This window comes from Meles meles, chromosome 4 (genome assembly GCF_922984935.1).
Source record: "Meles meles chromosome 4, mMelMel3.1 paternal haplotype, whole genome shotgun sequence".
Taxonomy (NCBI): Eukaryota; Metazoa; Chordata; class Mammalia; order Carnivora; family Mustelidae; genus Meles; species Meles meles.
The window spans coordinates 134,400,340-134,419,025 of NC_060069.1; the positions used below are offsets into that span (position 1 = coordinate 134,400,340).

Here is an 18,686-nt window from a genome sequence, read left to right on the forward strand (position 1 = left end):
GAACAAAACAGCATAAACAAAACAAAACAAAAAAAGGGAGAACATCAGAGAAGATGTAAAGCAGCTGTTTTACTTTTTCCATGATGCAAGTTTAAGGTCGTGTTTTAAAATAAAATATTATAAATCAGTCTATTGAAAAGTATACTGGGAAAAACATAACATTTTTAATATTTATGCCCTTTAAAGAGTTTAGCTTTAAATGGGATATTAATGAATAGCAGAGGACACCAAAGGCAGCCACTGAATCTGAAAGAAGAGAAATTCAAAACAGATCAAAGGCCCTCATCCGCAGATCCGCAGTGACAAGGAAGTGAAGGATGTTGTTACCAGAAGCTTACCTAAAATATTCATGGTATGCTGTCCATGCATTTGGTCTAGTTCTGAGTGGCTAAAGTAATACAGTTTTCATTTTAGAGTATACTTTCATTCATTCACAATAGATTCTTCATTTTTATAATGCCTCAAGATCAAGAACCCCTTGATACATACCTAATTCATTTTGCCCAAAGTGAGATGAAAAACAAACAGACAAAAAAACCGACCTATATTGTGTTTAACAGAATTCTGTTTTGAATATGGAGAAAATGGATTCTTCTGATGATTACCTGGTAGACACTTTATTATGTAGATTTCTCTCACGCCACATTTGGGTCCAGGTTAACTAGAAACACCATTACTTCATGCTCAACCTTCATGGAGTTTGAAAATCTGAAAACCTTTTTTTTAAACAGAATTTCATGACTTTATTTGCTGCAAAGAGCCAACTCTACTGGGACATAAAACTTTACACTTTAATTATTATTTATATCTTAGCATAACTGAATTTACAAACTTCTATCATGAAGGAAGAGTAGAGCATAGACAAGGGGAATATAAGCCAGGCTAATGCAGACTCTTCTGGTAGGAAGGGTAGTGTATTTAAAGGGATGAAGGTAAAAGAGTGAGACTGAAGGTACTTTACAGTAATACCATATGCCAGCCCTATTGTTACCTTTATTCCTGCAGTAGGACAGGGCAATATATTTTTTAACTAATACCTATTGTATATTTTGGGTCTTTTTTTTTTTTTAAAGATTTTATTCATTTATTTGACAGAGAGAGAGAGATCATAAGGAGGCAGAGAGGCAGGCGGGGGTGGGGGTGGGGAGGAAGCAGGCTCCCCGCTGAGTATAGAGCCCGATGCGGGGCTGGATCCCAGGACCCCAGGATCATGACCTGAGCCAAAGGCAGAGGCTTTAACCCACTGAGCCACCCAGGCGCCCCTATTTTGGGTCTTAATAATTACCATTACCCAAGCTCTCTACCCTTGGAAGCTTATGCATTCATTTTATTGAAGATAGGGTGGGCAGAGACTAGGGAAAAAAGGTCAAAGTGAGATTCGTTTCTAAAAATAAGATTTCGGGGGCGCCTGGGTGGCTCAGTGGTTTAGGCCGCTGCCTTCGGCTCAGGTCATGATCTCAGGGTCCTGGGATCGAGTCCCACGTCGGGCTCTCTGCTCCGCAGGGAGCCTGCTTCCTCCTCTCTCTCTGCCTGCTTCTCTGCCTGCTTGTGATCTCTCTCTGTCAAATAAATAAAAAATAAATAAATAAAAATAAATAAATAAAAATAAGATTTCGCCTGTATCCAAATAAAACGTCACTTTCATGTGTAAAAGCCAAGTAACTTGAGGGAAAAAAAGGTTTTCAGATTTTCAAACTCCATGAAGGATGAGCATGAAGTAATGGTGTTTCTAGTTAACCTAGACCCAAATTGGCGTGAGAGAAATCTACATAATAAAGTGTCTACCAGGTAATCATCAGAAGAATCCATTTTCTCTATATTCAAAATATTCAGTATCTGAATGCTTTCAAGTATCTTCAATTCCCTTATCTGGTCCAAGCCCCTACCATCCTAGGTTATTGCAATTGCTTCAAAATGTGATCGCTTGCCAGTCTCTCCCATAATCAACCCCATGCACAGCACCACCCACAAGGCTTCTGTCAAAGGTAGGTCATATTACATGATTCCTTTGCTCAAAACTCTCAATGGTACCTCATTTATCTCAGGATCAATACTGAAGTCTTGAGTTTACAAATATATTTCCGACGACCTGAACAATACCTGGCACCTAGTAGGAAGTCACCAAATATTTGTTGGATGAGTTAAGAAGAAATAGGTTGATCCCTAAGGTCCTTTTTGTTGCCTAGGAGGCTTTTAAAATTCTGCTCTCCACACCTCCATGTCATTTCTCATTTCTCTCTTTCTCAATCCTTCTGGCTAGATAGAGTATTTCCCCAACTGAGTAGATTGGGAAATAGACTGGATTCCTTCTAGGGGAAATGCTCTCCTGCAAGATAGCTGTGTTGTTCCCTCACTATCTGCCTTTGTTAAAGGCTTTGTGAATTCTTCCCTGTCTTATTTAAAATTATAATACCCACCCATCTCTCTCTTCTTCTGTATTTTCTACATAATGTTTATCATTATGTAATAGGCTATATATTTTACTTTTTAATAAATCATCCCTTTCTCTACCTCCCAAATACAAATGTTAGCACTGTGGGTATTTTTATCTCGTTTATTCATTCCTTTTCTCCCAATGCCTAGAACAGTGCTACATGGCATTTAGTAGGTACTCAAAAAGCATATATTGATTTAACAAGTGAATATGAAGAATGCCTGGTTTGGGTCACAAAGAAGAGGATGGGGGAAAAAAATAAATTAGAAACTCTGCAAAATAAAATGGACAAAAATATACTCAGATATTACTCCTAATGCTGCCACTAATGAACTATATCATCTTAAAATACTTCTTGTACTTCCTCTTTTCAAAATTTTAATGCCTTCTTTACAAGTAAAAGTTGGGTAAGATGATCTATGAGATCTTTTGCATCTGTGATATATATATTATATATATATATTGTTTTATTTTCATGACAGATTCTATATTCCATTCTGTGCCCCTTTCGGAAAATATTTATAGTCATTAAAGTATATATCTATATTAGTCTGACTTTTGTCAGAATTTACATGCCATATAGCACTTTTTAAAACTTTTCCTTCCAGATATAAATAATTTCAAAAGAGAAATTTAAAATATTTTCCATTAGGTTTTCCAAAGTAATGATGACATGAAAGAAAAATACAACTCATACGCATTTACAGCTGAAATCTATCGGAAAAAAATATAAAAGAATTCTCTCTTCCAGGCACTTTTCCCCAGCTGGTCTAAGGACATACATCATCATGACTTCTAAATTTTAATACACAGGGAACAAATATGGTAGTTTTACAGGCCCCTGACCATTACGAAATCACTGATTGCAAGGCCTGTCCCCTCAGAAACTAATCAAAAGGTGACACATTCTGTTAACTTCTTATTATACATTCATAACACCATCTTTCAATTCAATGTCATAAAGAATTTACGTAGGGCATTAATCATGCAAGACCACTAAATTGTTCTCATTTCAGTGATAATTGTTTACTCCTATAAATGGTTTGTGTTGAGTCCCAACAATTCAGCTGAATAAAATATCTCCCACTCACCCTGGGTTGAGAGAGAAACCTACAGAAAGGAAACAACAAACTGAATGTATAATATGATTAGTATAAAAACTAAAATTTTGTAGAGTTCTCTTTTTGATAACAAAGACTGATGGCATCAAGGATAATTCTATAGTTTCCAATAAAAGGAATCTTGAAAAACAAAATGAAATAAAAGAACAAAAAAACCCTGTGTGTCATCTGCAAATATGTAAAACTAATATCTAGTTGACATGGTTGATTCTGAAATCAACTAAAGGTACCATGTAAATGAAACTCAATACACCTTGCTGGTTAATGAAACTAAACCTCATCAAAGCAGTGTCAATCATTTGCCAGGAACGAAAGAATAGAAAATCTAATGGTAAATTAATTCAGTAATGCCTGGTGAACTGGCATGAGAACTGCAAGTCTTATGACCTGACTTCTAATGCTAGGTCCACCAAATGCTTCCATAACCTTGAGACTGACACCTGAACTCCTGTCTCAATTTCCTCATGTGTAAAATGAGAGGGCTGGACTCAATCATCTTGTAGGTTTGTCCTAACACCAACATTTTATGAGTCTATAAAGAAACTCAGCTAATCAAAACTTCGCTTAAAAAAAAAAAAAAAACAATGATTTGTCATCTGCTTTTAGATTTCCCCACTGCCTACTGAGTAGAATAAGAATAGGATCAATTTGAGACAGTCTTTTCAGCCCAAGAGTGCCATAATAATGGCACTGTCTATTCCTGCTTTCTAAATGGAACCCTAGCGCATATATATATACATATGTATATATATATTTTTTTTCTTTTCTGTAGTAAAGTGTCTACTTTATGAGCATAATAAATAGCAATTGCCCTTTTAATGGCAACTTTAGCTGTGACCATTATGGCACAATTTAAGTGCTTAAAAACACTAATGGGAGTGATACAATGTTAATTATTCTAAGGATATGAAGCCTATACACAAGAACTCCTGCAAAATTAAGTAAAACCCTGGCTAATTCTAATTACAGTCTGTGTGGAAGAGATAAGAGAAATTAAACACCCCCCCCCTTTTTTAGTGCATTCCTAATATAACAGTACTATTTGCACACATTGGTTGAGAAAATATTGTGAGTGACTCAGAGAAGTAGGGTTCTGAAATAAAAGATTTTTTTTTTCAGCTTAAAAAGGAAAGAAAAGATAAATTACATACACAGAAAATACATCTTTACTTGAAACAGTGCTTACTTTCTTGCCTCTAAGCCTAGGGAAACCTGTTTTTAAAGAGCTCATTCATTACATTGTCAGACACAAATTAATTTTTGAGCTATTTAGAAGAAATATATTTGAAAACCATGAAGACTCTCCTTCACCTTATCATATATGGAAAAACTGAATTTTTTAACAATGGCCATTTTAAGCATTTTTGTTTCTTTCCGAAATACCTATCTCTCCCTCTCCTTTTCCTTTTACTCATTTACTGAATGCCTCCTATGTGTTAGTACTGGGCATTAAAAAATGGATAAATGATCTTGCTGCCCTTAAGGGGTTTACAGTCTAGCAGAGAAAGACAGACTTTTAAAAACAAAATAATAGTTCATATTTACATCTTAGTATCTGTTATTGGATATAGTTCTCTCTGTCTTCCAGACTCTTTTTTTCTTCTTCAAATTCTCTTATTGACTCATTATAAATGATTTACATTGGTCCCTAACTAAATTGAATTAGAGTAGTAGAAATCAAGTTGTTGATTTATTTGATTCTACTAATTTGTTACAAATAAAAAGTTCATAGGTTTTCAAAAACAAACAAACAAACAAACAAAACCAAAAAACTCTCTGCTGGAAAGCCCAGAACATTTCAAAGTGCTATCATTTTAAAAGTGAGGCAAATGACAGGTCATAAATAATGAAAACAATTGGGTGACAGCCTACAATCTTCAATACACACATTATTTTAATGGATCATAAACCAACTAACCTAGCATCAGGATAAGAAAAACCCACTCATTGTAGATAAATAACAGTCCTAACCAATTGAAATCATCTAATTTCATGGAAAAGCATCCCATAATCTTTAAATTATAGGCATTTGGAGGTTAGCACAAATAGTTATGGCAAGTATCTAGGTACTTAAAAATTGTCATCCTCACTTTAAATCATTTATTATCTGTAACGGACTTTATAATTTTTCAATATATCTAGTTTCAAGTGACCCATAGGGCATGTGTCAAACACCCACCTTGGCTATTCTTCATTTCAGCAGCCCCACTTTTACAGCATTAGGGTAGTCTCCATGACATTTAATCTGTGTTCCCTTTGAAAAATAATTGTGTCACTCTTCCTAAGTGTCTGTTTCCAAATACAGGATACTTTGCACACTCTGTTTTGTTTTGCTTTGTTTTGTTTTTCTAATACATGTAGATCTTCGTCATCTCCTGTGGCCAAATCATACTAAACATAAAGAGGGTTTATATATAAATTCACTGGTTCCATTGTCTTTTCTTATGACCATTTTCTGAAATTTCTTTTTGTTGTTTGCCTTTTAAAAACAAGACTTCAAACCTGGACATAATTTTTCATTCCCCTCAGATTTTTCTGAGGTTTTTGCCTGGCATGTGAAAACAAACACATACACATAACAAAGTCACTAACAATTTTCTCCCCTCACTCACAGGCTTGGAGTCAGTGTTTTCAGACCACTTCTTTCTGGTAAACCACTTTGCTTCTGATGATATTTCTTTTGCTATATGACTTTTTGTTTGTTTGTTTGTTTTCCTATACTAAATGTCAACATTGTAATCATCCATCTTGTATTTCAGCTTCTTTACTGACCACTACAGTATGATCTACTTAGCATTGCCAGCATTTCTCACTAAGGTCATTAATCCCTCTGTTAGATAGTTACTCAAAAGGAACTTTCTTTCCACCACCAGAAAACAGATTTAAAAATAAATAACTTAGACAAAGCATCAAGGAGAGAAAACAGGGTGAGATGATGAGAGACTCTGGAAGCCACACGGGGATAAATAGTGTGTTGGAGAATGGAGGACCTAAGTGGTGGAGCTCTATAGAGGAGACACGATGTTAGATCACAGAGGCTTGAGATGCCGCTATGAAGATGGTCAGTGACTGGTACGAACTCACTGTGAATGCAGCCAGTCACTGACTTTCTCTAGCACTGTTTCCTCATCTCTAAATCAAATAGTTCAATCCCCTTAGAGGATATTCTCAGAAGAAACAAAAGAAAAAGGCAGAACATTTAAGGAGTGTTTAATTAATAGAAGATTGGGGGAAAAGAGATAAAATTGAAAATAAAATGGGAAAAGTATTTTGAAAGCCTGGACATTAAGCTATAAGCAATTGGCCGTCATCAAGAATCATCTATAGAATTAAAATTATTGATCACTGTCTTCTCCTTCTTTAGAAAGGCATATTACACACACACACACACACACACACACACACACACACACACACACACACACAACCAGGATGCCATTATGGTATAATCAGTGTAATATTATCTCCCAGAGTCCTGAAGAATCTAGTAGAATCTAGTGTGCTTACAGTTGATCTTCTATAAATCAAAAGGAGGCCAAAATATTCCACTGGTAACACTAGCTGTAGGCTAGATCCAGAATAAAAAGAGATACAGAGACAGAATTACATAAGAGAAATCAAGATGAAGCCCCCCCCCGCCAAAATCTAGGATTTGGCATCTCAGATGTAATTCTATTTTCTGACAGAGGAAAGTAATGGGGATTTAGCCTCTAGTCTTCATTGGAAATCATCTAATTCAATTTGGATCAGGATAAAAAGAGGAGAGGAATTTGTGGCAAAAAAGGCATCACCTGATAAGCAATTCTTGCAATTCACTAGTTCTACGTATGCTAATAAGTAGCACAGTACGTATAGCACAGGTGGACGAATTGCCTTGGCAAAATGGGAGATGGGACATTCAGTAGAATCATAGTTCAATATACTATGGAGGTAAATTATTTGTCTAAACATATAGTTTCCTTTGGGTTGTTGGTATTAGAGTGACATTTTCCTTTTTACTCCTGCCCTTGATAATACTGAGTAACAGTCTACGGCCATACCACCCTGAACGCGCCCGATCTCGTCTGATCTCCAAAATACTGAGTAACGTTCTGTACATTTGGAAACCTTTAATAAACAAGAAAATAGTTTATCTGATTATGTTTTTTAAACTTTAAATTTCACTTTTCAAATTAATTCAATTTTTACAAATATTGCCTTGATTCTCCTTTCTGGTAAGATATATTTTTAATAACAGAGAAACAGAGAGTATAGACACATGCATCAACAGTTGGAATTAGGAAATAAGCAGTGGTGTGAATAATTCCAAACCACTAGGTGATTACAAAAAAAAAAAAAAAATTCCATTTGGCCCTTGAATACACACAATGAGTTGGGGAGAATAGATTTATTTCTCTAATTACCCCATGCTGTACTTGGGCCAATACTGAAATGATTTTACATACCCTGAGCACACAGCAACTGCTGGAGGTGAGGAAAGACCTAGAAACATACCTGATACAGACAGAAAAACATTTTTTTGCATACAATCCACAATGTAAAATGCCATTCTTAGCGTCTGCATTATGACAAAACTGGTCAATTTCTTCAATACAGATATAAGGAATTGAGAAAATTCCTCGAAAAGAAAAAAGAAAATCAAGTTAACTTTTTTAAATACTAAATTGATCCCTTCAGTCCGAACAGCTAATTTCAAAGCCACATGCGAATGCAAATATAGTCAAAGCAAGAGCAAATTATATTGACAATTCCCCTAAAACACTGATCACTTTTCCTACTCTATAAATAAAATTTTTTAAAATGAGTTTTACCAAATTTGTAGTGGCCTTACATAAAATGGTATAAGCACAGAAATATGAGATTTTTGAAGAAAGATTTATTTATTTACTTATTTATGGGACGGACAGTAAAAGAGAACAAGCAGAAGGGGCAGAGGGAGAAAAAAGAAAGATGAGATGATTTTAAAGATCAATGACAAATGAGAAATGCAGCCAAAGAAGGCAAGAAAAAACAGAAAATGCCTATGTTGAGTTACCATCTCTCCAGGATTTATTATGTGCTGAATATGGTGCTTGTCTATAGATACTTTATCATAACCCTCAAAACAGTGCCCAAATGTAGGCATTAATATTGCTACTTTCCCAGTGAAAAATTGAGGCTCTCAGAGTTTGAGAAATTTATCTTACCCAAGATACAGCACTGGTAAGTTGGTAAAATTTTCCAGTTTGGACCACAATGTCTGTTTCAAAGCCTTGCTTCCCTGTTCCTGTCTACTAAAAAGGAAAAAAGACAGAATGGAACGTGACATTTTGCGCAGTACAGTGGAGACTCACCTTATCAAAGAAATACAGTAGTCCAGATCTGAAAGGTTACAGACTGAACCCTTAATCTAAAAATCAGAAAGACCCCTTCTTAGAACTCATGGGGCTTTAATGGAATATTATGCAGCCATTAAAACCCTCCAAATTTGCCATTTGCAACAATGTGGATGGAACTAGAGGGTATTATGCTGAACGAAATAAGTCAGAGAAAGACAATTATCATATGATCTCACTGATATGAGGAATTTGAAAAACAAGACAGAGGATCATAGGAGAAGGGAGGGAAAAATGAAACAATATGGAACCAGAGAGGGAGACAAACCCTAAGAGACTCTTAATCTCAGGAAACAAACTGAGTGTTGCTGGAGTGAAGGGGGGTTGGAGGGATGGGGTAGCTGGGTTATGGACATTGGGGAGAGTATGTGCTATGGTGAGTGCTGTGAATTGTGTAAGACTGATAAATCACAGACCTGTACCCCTGAAAAAATAATATATTATTTGTTAATTTAAAAAAATAGTGGGGCTTGTTTCTTTAAGATGTGGGCTGTTAGCATCATGGGATGCACAGGTTTTTCTCAGGATTGTTTGAGTTTTACATGAAAAGGTGAGAATTCATCTCTAAGGTCCCTCAGTAGATTAGGCCTAGACTAATATATGGATCATATTATTCATCTGAACCTGGTTTTCCTCCACAATAAAAAATTAAGAGTTAGCTTAGATGACTCTTAAGATTCTTTCCAGTTATAAAACTGAGTAAATGCTAGCATCCTTGCTTTTCAATCCAATATTCTCTCTACTACTCCAACCTATTTATCATTATAATACCAAATCCTTCTGATGGGCTGGTCATCACTAATCTGGTTTATTAACAGTTGATCAGGTGATCAATGATCCGGTTTATTACCAGTTGATCAGAACCAACCTTCACTAGAGATAGGGAACCAAATATTTCTGGTTTGTATCTTGTCACCTGACAGGGACAGGGACTAAAGATGTATATATATTGTGATAACAAAGGAATAGAATTTCCCTGTTTGATTGATGCCTGGGTGCTCTGAATTTGTTCTTGGGCTTTGGGGCTGATCAACTTATGTGGGGGACATAAGTTCCTTGATTCTCCCTCCTCTGTTAAAGTTGTATTGATCTTGTTAAGTGCATCAGTGGGTCAGAACACTGGGAAAGAGTAGGACTGATCCAGGTTAATCTAAAATGACAAGTAATATGAACATGGTACTTTCTTATCTCTCTCCATAAAACTATTTCCCATTTCAGGCAAATATTCAGGGTATTTGCCATGGCAGAACAAAATACATGTAGGTTGCATAAAACCATTTAGGCATTAGCCTATTTGGACTCAGTTCTATATGTTGACAGGATATGTGATTGCTATTTTTTTTAATTTAACATTTTTATGATTGGTTAATTTTTTACTTTTAATGAAATGTTAATTTTTATTTTTAATTAATTTTTATTCTTAGTTAAATTCAACTAAATGGCATATAATGCATTATTAGTTTCAGAGGTTTCAGAGTTTAGTGATTCATCAGTCTTATGTAATACACAGTGTTCATTACATCACATGCCTTCCTCAATGTCCATCATGCAGTTACCCCATCCCCCACACCCCCTCACCTCCAGCAACCCTGTTTAATCCTATGATTAAGAGTCTCTTTGGTTTATCTCCTTCTCTGGTTTCATCTTGTTTCATTTTTCCCTTTCTTCCTCTATGATCCTTTGTTTCGTTTCTTAAACTCCACATATGAGTGAGATCATATAATTGTCTTTCTCTGATTGACTTATTTTATTTAGCATAGTAACTCTAGTTCCATCGTTGCAAATGGCAAGATTTTTTTTTTAAGATTTTATTTATTTGACAGAGAGAGATCACAAGTAGATGGAGAGGCAGGCAGAGAGAGAGAGAGAGAGAGGGAGGGAAGCAGGCTCCCTGGTAAGCAGAGAGCCCAATGCGGGACTCGATCCCAGGACCCTGAGAACATGACCTGAGCCGAAGGCAGCGGCCTAACCCACTGAGCCACCCAGGCACCCCAAGATTTTGTTTTTTTGATGGCTGAGTAGTATTCCATTATGCGTGTGTATATATATATATATATACATATATATATACACACACACACACACACACACACATACATATATATATACATACACAGTATGTATTCCATTTTATATATATATATATACCTATATATACATCCATATATATACATATACATATATATACATATATATATACACATACACAGTATGTATTCCATTTTATATATATATATATATATATATACACATATATATATATACACACACACACACATACCACCTCTTCTTTATCCGTTCATCTGTTGATGGCCATCTGTGTTCTTTCCATAGCTCAGCTATTGCGGACATTGCTGCTATAAACATTGGGGTGCATGTACCCCTTCAGACAACATTTGTATCTTTGGAGTAAATATCCAGTAGTGTAATTCTGGGTCAGAGGGTAGCTCTATTTTCAACTTTTTGAGGAACCTCCATACTGTTCTCCAGAGTAGCTGCACCAGCTTGCATTCCACCTACAGTGTAAGAGGGTTTCCCTTTCTCCACATCCTCACCAACATCTTGTTAATTTTAGCCATTCTGACCGGTGTGAGGTAGTATCTCATTGTGGTTTTGATTTGTATTTCCCTGATGCTGAGTGATGTTTAACATTTTTTCATGAGTCTGTTGGTCATTTGTATGTCTTCTTTGGAGAAATGTCTGTTCATGTCTTCTGCCCATTTTGATCAGATTACTGTTCTTTGGCTGTTGCATTTGATAAGCTCTTTATAGAGTTTGGATACTAGTCCTTTATCTGATAAGACATTTGCAAATATACTTTCCCATTCTGTTGGTTGTCTTTTGGTTCTGTCACTGTTTCATTTGCTGTACAAAAGCTTTTTATCTTGATGAAGTCCCAATAGTTCATTTTCACCTTTGTTTCCCTTGTCTTTCGTAGGTGTTTAGAAAGAAGTTGCTGCAGCAGAGGTCAGAGAGGTTGCTGCCTGTGTTCTCCTCTAGGGTTTCGATGGACTCCTGCCTCACAGTTAGGTCTTTCATTCATTTTGAATCTATTTTTGTGTATGGTGTCAGGAAATGGTCCAGTTTCATTCTTCTGCATGTGGCTGTCCAGTTTTCCCAACATCATTTGTTGAAGAGATTGTCTTTTTTCTATTGAATAATTTTCCTGCTTTCTTGAAGAAAAGTTGAACACAGAGTTAAGGGTCCATTTCTGGGTTCTCTATTCCATTCCATTGCTCTATGTGTCTGTTTGTGGGCTAGTACCATACTGTCTTGATGATTACAGCTTTGTAATAGAGCTTGAAGTCTGGAATTGTGATGCCACCAGCTCTGGTTTTCTTTTTCAACATTCCTTTGGCTATTCAGGGTCTTTTCTGGTTCCATACAAATTTTAGGATTATTTATCCCAGCTCTGTGAAAAAGTTGATGGTATTTTGACAGGGACTGAATTGAATGTGTAGATTTCTTTGGGTAGCATAGACTTTTTAACAATATTTCCTCTTCCAATCAATGAGCATGGAATGTTTTTCCATTTTTTTGTGGGTCTTCCTCAATTTCTTTCATGAATGTTTAATAGTTTTTTGAGTACAGTTGCTCTGTCTCTTTGGTTAGGTTTATTCCTAGACATCTTATGGGGTTTGGTGCAGTTGTAAATAGGATAGACTTCTTAATTTCTCTTTCTTTTGTCTCATTGTTACTATATAGAAATGCCAAGTGATTTCTCTGCATTGATTTTATATCCTGCCACTTTGCTAAGTTCCCACATGAGTTCTAGAAACTTGGGGGTAGAGTCTTCTGGGTGTTCCGACATAAAGTACCATGTTATCTGCAAAGAGTGAGAGTTTGACTTCTTTGCCTATTTGGATGCCTTTAATTTCTTTTTATTGTCTGAATGCTGAGGCTAGGACTTCTAGTATAATATTGAACAACACTGGTGATAGTGGACATCCTTGACGTGCTCCTGACGTCGGGGGAAAAGCTCTCAGTTTTTCCCCATTGAGAATGATATTCACTGAGGGTTTTTCATAGATGGCTTTGATGATATTGAGGTATGCACCCTCTATCCCTACATAGTGAAGAGTTTTAATCAAGAAAGGATGCTGTACTTTGTCAAATGCTTCTTCTGCATTGATTGAGAGGATCATATGGTTCTCGTCTTTTCTTTTATTAATGTAGTATATCACATTGATTGATTTGTGAATGTTGAACCCCCCTTGCAGCCCAGGAGTAAGTCTCAGTTGGTTGTAGTGACTAATCCTTTTAATGTACTCTTGGATCCTATTGGCGAGTATATTGGTGAGAATTTTGGCATCCATGTTCATGAGGAATATTGGTCTGTAATTCTTTTTGGTGAAGTTTTTGTCTGGTTTGGGGATCAAGGTAATGCTTGCCTCATATAAAGAGTTTGGAAGTTTCCATTTCTATTTTCTATTGAAGTAGCTTCAAAAGAATAGGTTTTCATTCTTCTTTAAATGTTTGGTAGAATTCTGCTAGGAAACCATCTGGCCCTGGACTCTTGTTTCTTGGGAGATTTTTTAATTACTGCTTCAATTTCCTTGCTGGTTACTGGTCTCTTCAGGTTTTCTATTTCTTTCTGTTTCATTTTAGTAGTTTATAAGTTTCCAGTAATGCATCCATTTCTTCCAGATTGCCTAATTTGCTGGCATATAGTTGTTCATAATATGTTCTTATAATTGACTGCATTTCTTTGGTGTTGATTGTGATCTCTCCTCTTTCATTCCTGATTTTATTTATTTGGCTCCTTTCTCTCTCTCTTTTTTTTAATTTTAAATACTCCTAAGGCCATTTATTTATTAAAATATTCTCTGCCAAGATTTCATGTTAGCTTAAAATTCAAATCAGTCTGAACATTTCTCTACTGAGGTCCCCACCTCAGCGTATTCCATAAAAACTCCTTCTCCAGCAATCAGTGTTACCAAGGTCCACATAGTGAGCCCCATGGTCAGCCTCTTTGTTCCCTAGGTGACCCAACTAGATGTTAATACTGCTCTGCTACAGGGCAAAAGTTCCTAACTCAAACTCACTGGAAAAGGGATGAAACTTCTGCAAAGTGCATTTTAAGAAGAGTACTGTTTGCTTATGAAAAGAAACCAGTGGGTCCTCTAAGGATAATAAAAGAGGGTATTTTATAAGAATATGATTTGGAGTGAAGAATTCAGATGCTGCTCTGGTCCCAGCTGTTAATACTCTTCTTGTTCCTCCTGTAGGCCCCTTTCATCAGGTACCAAAAAGACTTCATGTGTGGCATAGAGAATGCCCACAGTCCTCTGAAATACAGGGTTGTTTTCCTGGCAAATCAATTCAATGTTCCTTAGCTTCTCAAAGTAGAAATCTCTTTCTTTCTCTGAGTCTTGATGGTATGTTTCAATACATTGACCTGCTGCATCGATTCAGCTGCTTCATCATCCCTGTTGCCCACACCAGGATTCTCTTTTGCCACATCTGGGCTAGCCTAAGGGGTTGCAGTGGTTCTCTGTGTTGCAATGGGCCTTTGGGGAGCTCACTGCAAGAACTGAGAGGTTTCTTCAGTTTGTTCAGAGCTGGAGCAACAAGGGAGGGAGTCACTGCAGTTTCTTGACCTTGTCTGGCAACTACAGGGTCATCATCTTTTTCATCATAGTTTGCATCAATAAACTTCTTGAACCACTGAACAAATTCAAAATTGTCCTGAAACTTTCCTTTCACTAATTTGTCCAAAGAATTATTTTGTCAACATCCATTCTCTTAAAACCTGCTTGTATTTTGAAGTTCTGGATATATTCATGTTCTAGCTCATCCTGGAATTTCACTCTCTTCAAGGCAATGAAGCCATAGAACAGCATGTCCATAAACTAACAATGTACAGCCCCTGAGCACAACTGTTCGATCTTCATCAGATTCAGTTACAGAGACTCATTGATCCAGGCCAGCATATCATATAGACTTAGTTTATCACTGGTGACTGACATCGAGTATATGTTCACTGACATCATCAGCTCTCGCTGGGACTGCGTCCACTGCCTGTGCCCAGTTTTGGTTCTGTCTTCATCTCGTTACCCTTTCTCTTTTCTTTTTGATAAGTCTGGCTCGGTGTTTATCAATCTTATTAATTCTCTCAGAGAACCAGCTCCTACTTTCATGGATCCATTCTACTCTTCTTTTGGTTTCTCATTCATTGATTTCTGCTCTAATCTTTATTAATTCTTTTCTCCTCCTGGGTTTAGTCTTTATTTGCTGTTCTTTCTCCAGCTCCTTTAGATATAAGGTCAGTTTGTGTATTTGAGAACTTTTTTGTTTCTTGAGAAATACTTGTATTGTTATACACTTCTTTCTTAGGACTGCCTCTACTGTATCCCAAAGGTTTTAACTATTGTGTTTTCATTTTCATTTGTTTCCATGATTTTTTTTCAATTTTTCTTTAATTTTCTGGCTGACCCATTCATTCTTTTTTTTTTTTTTTTTAAGATTTTATTTATTTGACAGACAGAGATCACAAGCAGGCAGAGAGGCAGGCAGAGAGATAGAGGAAGGGAAGCAGGCTCTCCACTGAGCAGAGAGCCCGATGCGGGGCTCGATCCCAGGACGCCGGGACCATGACCTGAGCCGAAGGCAGAGGCCTTAACCCACTGAGCCACCCAGGTGCCCCTGACCCATTCATTCTTTAGTAGGATGTTCTTTAGCCTCCATGTATTTGATTTCTTTCCAAATTCCCCCTTGTGACTGAATTCCATTTTCAAAATATTGTGGTCTGAAAATATACAAGGATTGATCCCAGTCTTTTGGTACGAGTTGAGACCTGATTTGTGACCTGGTATGTGATCTCTTCTGGAGAATGTTTCATGTGCACTTGAGAAGAATGTGTATTTTGTTGCTTCAGGATGGAATGCTCTGAATATATCTGTCAAGTTCATCTGGTCCAGTGTGTCATTCAAAGCCTTTGTTTCATTGTTGATCTTCTGCTTAGATGTTCTGTCCATTGCAGTGAGTGGGGTGTTAAAGTCCCTGACTACTATTGTATTATTATTGATATGTTTCTTTAATTTTATTATTAATTGGTTTATATAATTATCTGCACCCATATTAGAGGCATAAATATTTATAATTGTTATATCTTGTTGGATAGACCCTTTAATTATGATATGCTATTCTTCCTCATCTCTGATAGTCTTTGGTTTAAAATCTAATTTGTCTCACATAGGATTGCCACCCCAGCCTTTTTTTGATGTCCATTAGAACAATAAATGGTTTCCCACAACCTCACTTTCAATTTGGAGGTGTCTTTGGGTCCAAAATGAGTCTCTTGCAGACAGTATATCAATGGGTCTTGCTTTTGTATCCAAGCTGATATTCTGTGTCTTTTGATTGGGGCATTTAGCTCATTTACATTCAGAGTAACTACTGGAAGATATGAATTTAGTGCCACTATATTACCTGTAAAGTCACTGTTTCTTTATATTGTCTGTTGCTTTGTGGTCTGTGTTACTTTTGGGCTCTCTCTTCACTTAAAGGAATCCTTTTAATATTTCTTGCAGAGCTGGTTTAGTGATCAAAAATTCTTTTAGTTTTTGTTTGTCCTGGAAGCTTTTTAGTTCTCCTTCTATTCTGAATGAAATCCTAGCTGAATAAAGTATTCGTGCCTGCATATTTTTCTCATTTAGCACTCTGACTATATCATGCTAGTCTTTTCTGGCCTGCCAGGTCTTCATGGATTAGACTGCTGTGGGTCTAATATTTCTAACCTTGTAGGTTGTGGACTCCTTGTCCAGAGCTGCTTTCAGGATTTTCTCTTTGTCTCTGAGTTTTGCAAGCTTCAGTATTATATGTTGGGATGTTGACCTATTTTTATTGCTTTTGAGAAGTGTTTGCTGTGTCTCCAGGACTTGAAAGCCTCTTCCTTCACAGATTAGTGAAGTTTTCCATTATAATTTGCTCAATATACCTTCTCTCTCTCTCTCCTTCTTCTGGGATCCCAATTATTCTAATATTGTTTCACTTTATGGTATCATTTATCTCTCAAGTTCTCTCGTCATGATCCAGTAATTGTTTATCTCTCTTTTTCTCAGGTTCTTTATTCTCCATCATTTTGTCTTCTCTATCACTAATTCTCTCTTCTGTCTCATTTATCCTAGCAGTTATAACCTCCTTTTTATTACATCTCATTAATAGCTTTTTTTAAATTTTGAATTGATTAGATTTTACTTCTTTTATTTCTCCAGAAAAGGATTCCTGTGTGTCTTCTACACTTTTTTCCAGGCCCAGCTAGTGTCTTTATAATCATTATTCTAAACTCTAGTTCTGACATCTTACTTTTATCTATATTGATTTGGTCCCTGGCAATCAGTATGGCCTCTTGTTCTCTCTCTCTTTTTTTCAAGACTTTCTTCAGCTATTCATGAGAGACAGAGACAGAGACAGAGCAAGGCAGAGGGAGAGTGGGACTCGATCCCAGGACCCTGGGATCACAACCTGAGCTGAAGGCCGATGCTTAATCTGACTGAGTCATCCAAGCACCATCTTGTTCTCTTTTTTGAGGTTGAGTTTTTCTATCTTGTGATTCTTGCAGAAAATAGTTGCTTTTCTACTTGTAGAGTTGCAGCTATTCTTTTCTTAGATTTCTGGTTGAGTTCATAGGTGTTCAGAATCATTTGACAGCTATCTAGCCTAATTCCTGGAACCAGATGAAATTAAGGTCTCCTACTCCGAAGATATGTGATTGTTGCTGCTTTTGTGCCTCAAAGCATTTTCAGAAATTTGACCATGATGCAAGGAACAGGGTCTCCACTTTGGACAGCAGTGTAGATAAGTGAATTTAAGTATAGAGTGAAGCCAGGCACCCTGATTTTTCCTATCTATAAATGGGAATGACAATATCAACCCCATTGGTTTCTATGATGATAAAATGGATCAATGTAGGTAAAAAAAATATGTAAAATACTTATGAATAGTAAATGCCATGTTACCTTTAGTTGTTTTTCTTTGCTTCCAAATGGATTTGAGGAGGAATTCATACTCTACCACTTGCCATCTATGTGACCAAGGGAGAGCCATTTAAACTCCCTGGAGCCTCAACTTTTTTTATTCCTGAGATGAAGAAACATCAAGCTACTAGTGCTACTGTGAGGATTGATAAGACTGGTGGTCTGATGCCTGACCCATGGTAAAGATTTAACAAACTGATATCCCTTTACTTTTCTGTCTTCCTTTTAGTTACTGCTAATCCCCTCCCTTGCCACAAATTTCTAAATAGGCAACTATATTGTTAGAATACGGTGGAATTCACCCAATGAGCAAATGTGTTCTTTAAACATATTTATACACATATGTGTATACAGATAAAATATTTAAATATATATATATATATTTACACATACTTGTGCTCATTCAAAAAACATCATACATGCCAATAACACTGTGTACACATTTTATTACAGATAAATTGAAGAAAATCATATGAGATTATAAAATACCACATAAGTAGACCTATTTCTCATCTATAGGTTAAACACAACCTTGCTGAAAAGTGGTCTGGTATTTCCCATGTCTGTTTCTTAACTGTGTAAAAAAACTCACTGTCCCTTTGAGCAACATTTACTTCTAAAGTAAGAAGAAAAAACCTGAACTTGACTTAGAGATTGCTAAGAGATTAAGCAATAAGCCATCTGCCTAACTACCCAGAGGACTTGCAGACCATTCCAGAATGTCATTCTGCTAGGAAGTTCTCCTTCTAATAATATTTATATTTCTTTTGAATACTAT

The 18,686-nt window shown here is 36.4% G+C and overlaps 1 protein-coding gene and 1 pseudogene across 17 annotated transcripts in view; both read right to left on the minus strand.

Annotated features, from left to right (window-relative positions):
- ROBO2 (roundabout guidance receptor 2) overlaps nt 1-18,686 on the minus strand; it is a 1,322,570-nt gene that overhangs the window by 1,108,145 nt on the left and 195,739 nt on the right. The gene's annotated exons all lie outside the window — the stretch shown is intronic.
- On the minus strand, nt 14,132-14,920 carry LOC123940112 (annotated as a pseudogene).